The 3532-nt window shown below is 42.4% G+C and overlaps 1 protein-coding gene across 1 annotated transcript in view; it reads left to right on the top strand.

The window, feature by feature from the left end:
* The window catches only part of LOC143121375 (nectin-3-like protein), a 51884-nt gene extending 49050 nt beyond the window's left edge, over positions 1-2834 (top strand). The window contains exon 4 of the mRNA XM_076281733.1: positions 1-2834. This exon is cut by the window's left edge and continues 1409 nt beyond it. The gene's annotated coding sequence lies outside the window, so the exon portion shown is untranslated.
* Positions 2835-3532: the final 698 nt, after the last annotated feature.

The raw sequence follows: 3532 nt of genomic DNA, 5'->3' as shown, positions 1-3532 counted from the left end.
ACGTCATCTCGCTCTGATGTTTTTTTGTTTGTTTGTTTGTTTCTGCTCTGGGCACAAATCTTAACTTTAAAGCATTTCAGTAGAAAAAAAGAAATAAAAAAATGTGTAGATAACAGTAACATAACATAAAGCAACACCGGTGATTAGTTGGTAAAGGTATAAAGGGACTCGTGAACTTGTTGTTTCATAGACATAAAGTGAGGCCTCTGAACTCACTGCTCCAAAGCAGGCGAGCAGCATCAGCCTTTAGGTAGACAGAGTGGGTAGAAAATGCTGGAACCCCTGTCACTGTAGGTGCTTGTGAGGCAGGGGGAAAATGGTGGGGCCTTTTCCTTAAGTAGCCTTCCATACCGAAGCGCAGCGGCACAGCAGGACGCCACGTTACACTCCTGTGGGACTGCTCCAGGTGAGATGGAAAGTTCTGGAAAGTCTGGGGCTCCTGTGAGTGAGTAATCGTTGGGGCCGTGTCCATGTTCCCTCACTCGGTCACTCGCTTACTCATCCAGACTGCTCTCCATTTCTCTCACAGGTCTCATGAGGAGCCGAACATGTAGCGCAAAGAGTGGTCTTATTTTCTGGAAAAGTGTTAGCTCTACGTGTGTGTGTGTGTGTTTGTCTGTGTGTGTCGTGTGTGTGTGTGTGTGTGTGTGTGTGTGTGTGGCCGTAGATAATAAGGGAGTATAAACAACTGCGCTTCCAGATGTCAGTAGAATTAGTAGCACTTGGCAGCCGTCTTGCCTTTACGTCACTTGTCCATATCTCTGCTCGTGAGTGCAAAAGTCCTCGGACTGGATTTGAACTGCAGTACAAGACTGCATCATCATCCTCAAAACCAGTCCAACATCCACATGACATCAATGAATGGCTTTCCAGCATTCAGTAGTCTGTGCCCGCCTTTCAATTTAGCCAGACACTCCCTACGAGCCTATAAACTATATTTAACCCTCTCTCTGTGTTATCAGAGCCAAGCACTCGCTGTACAATGTAAACATGGAACAAGCCCATCGTCTGCTCTCTGGCTTACCCAGGAGGGCCCTTGAAGTGAGCGTGAGGGGTTAATAGAGGGTTCAAAACAACGCCGGCGTGTGAGCCAGAGGCCACAGATGGACAACACTCTTCAACACTCTTTTCTATTTTAGTCCTGATTTCTGTGTTGTTTTTGTTTTCTTTTCTTTTGTTTTTTATTTTTGTTTTTCCTGCTTTTAGTTTTTGCCTCCCTCCAACTAGCCCTTCTCTCCATGTGGTTAAGAATGAACCACTTGTGTGCGCTCGTTCTCCTGCACCAACATACACACACGCACATAAGACACACACACACGCATACGCATCACCCACGTTCGCCCACACACTCCCATCTGCTGCAGATCCTATCCCATCTGCTGCTGCTGTGGCCTAGTCTTCAAAGGCACGGTCGTGGTCATCCCCTCCCCGTACACACACACGCACACACACAGGCTCTCCATCTGAAGGGATGCAGTGTGAGGTTAGCACTGGCCCTCAGTTGTGTGTGTGAAGCGTCAGACTGACTCTTAAGCCACTGAGGTCTGCAGCCGTTCCACCCAGTGCAGCAGCTGAGAGAACGACTTCTCTTCAGGCAGTAACGTGGACATGTCGAGTGCTTCACAAGCGAACGATAATTGGTGCTGTCATTGTGTGGCACCAGTATTTTGTATGTGAGTGTCTGTGTGTGAAGCCTGCAGTGGTCATGGTCTCTCACACTCTCATTGAATGTTTGTCACCGACTAAACAAGTTACGATACAGTGTTCGAGTCATCCTTCCTCCCCCAGCATGATCTGCCATGTTTTGAACCCACACGACTGGTGGGTTTTGCTTGTTGTTTTCTTCCTTCCTTGTCTGCAAAAGGCAAACAAACACACGACATGTTAAGCTTGTGTAATCAGCTGGTTGTAAAAAGTTTTTTTTATCGAATGTGTAAATGCGATTCATATAGCGTGCCTTCTTAATATTTGAAGTGATACACAGATTAAATGACTCATATGTAGTATACCCTTTGCATATCTGAGATTTTTACTCTACTGAAGGAATATTCTGGCTTTTAATTTAAGCTTTGCATTGTCATGTCAAAACTTAAGTTAAAAATTAATTTAACAGACAGACTTCCTACTTGGAAGGGTTGAAGAAGAAAAAAGGCTGGGTTTGAACTGTATACAGCTTTTAATTCTAATGAAAAAAAAGTATATAGTTATTTATTTTCATGTTCCAAGTGCTGGCAGATAGACTGTTAGTCCATGATCGATGCCTCTCTTTGGCTGTCGGGCAGTTGTCGCAAAAGATTGTTACTTTTTTTATCAATGCTTGGTTCTCCCTCTTATGCTTCTCCTGAGACATTTTGCTTTGCTGTTTTGTGGACATTGTTCAATTTTACAAAAATGAAAATTACTCTGCCTTATATATAAATATATATCTACAAGATGACTCCTGTAGCATCTGAGTTACAAAGCACCTGAGACTTGTAAAATATGTCACTGGAAAGATTAGTCAAGTAGCCTTACTAAGACAGCCAGTGGCTGATACTGTGTGTAAATATTCTGTCAGGGATGTATTTGCTTTTGTTTATTTTTGTTGATTTTTTTGTTTGTTTGTAAGTTGTCAGGACTTGGAGGTGAGGATGACAAGTGCTGTCGAATCCAAGTTTTATGTGTGGCTTGTGGTTGTTCTAGAAAGTTATTTTTATGTTGTACATACAATCAGAGTTGCCAATATGATTTGATGTCTTACGAATCACCTGGGATTTGGAAACAGATGTTTCTCTTTTTGTTTGGTCTTGTCTAGTCTTCTTCAATTTGTAATAAAGGGCCATGTTTTCATTGTCCATGTCATTTCATTCCTTTTCAATAAAACCTGTTCAATAAGAAATAACTGAGTGCCTGAAATTACACCATTTGAATTGAGTTGATCTACCTTTAAACATTAAGCCTACAATGACCTGGTACAAACCAAGATTAGTGGTATACTACTAAGCCTAAAGCCAGAAATGTGCTCAAATCTGACAGAGGAAAACATTTTGGTCAGGATTTTTTTTTCTTTGAACTTTTTGTAAAAAATGTCAATTGGTTACATTAAACTACACAGAATGGCAAGCAACAAGGAGATACTGTAGTCCCAAACTTTTGCGATACTACTAAACACATTCCCTATAGTGTACCCCTCAGATGTGCAGCAAGCTGTCTTTGTGTTTATCTGTGCAAAGGTCTCTCTTGGAATACATTCTCACCTCTGACTGAAGCCTTGAATGTTAGGTTGTCCGTCTGTGAGCTGCAGCTGTTCTAAATGCCAGTCCATTCCCAAAGCCACAAACCTCACAGAGTAGCACAGGTGGGATTTTGGGCATTAAAGACCTGCCAATCCAGACCTGTAAATAGTTACTCTGAAGTCAGACCTAGTCTCCAAAATGCCCTGCGTTTGATCTTAGTTTGGGATAGGATGCCTGCCTTTGAAATTATGTTATGGGTAATTTAGGAACTTACCGCCTTTTTCAAGATTAGGAAGGATCTTAACAGACAGGGTTTT

This window comes from Alosa pseudoharengus, unplaced genomic scaffold, assembly GCF_046254945.1.
Source record: "Alosa pseudoharengus isolate Yale_2024_CS ecotype anadromous, Long Island Sound unplaced genomic scaffold, YU_APseudo_1.1 YU_APseudo_1.1_scf_13, whole genome shotgun sequence".
In the NCBI taxonomy this organism is placed as follows: domain Eukaryota; kingdom Metazoa; phylum Chordata; class Actinopteri; order Clupeiformes; family Clupeidae; genus Alosa; species Alosa pseudoharengus.
Note: the sequence above shows the minus strand (reverse complement) of the source record. Positions and strands in the feature narration are given on the sequence as shown.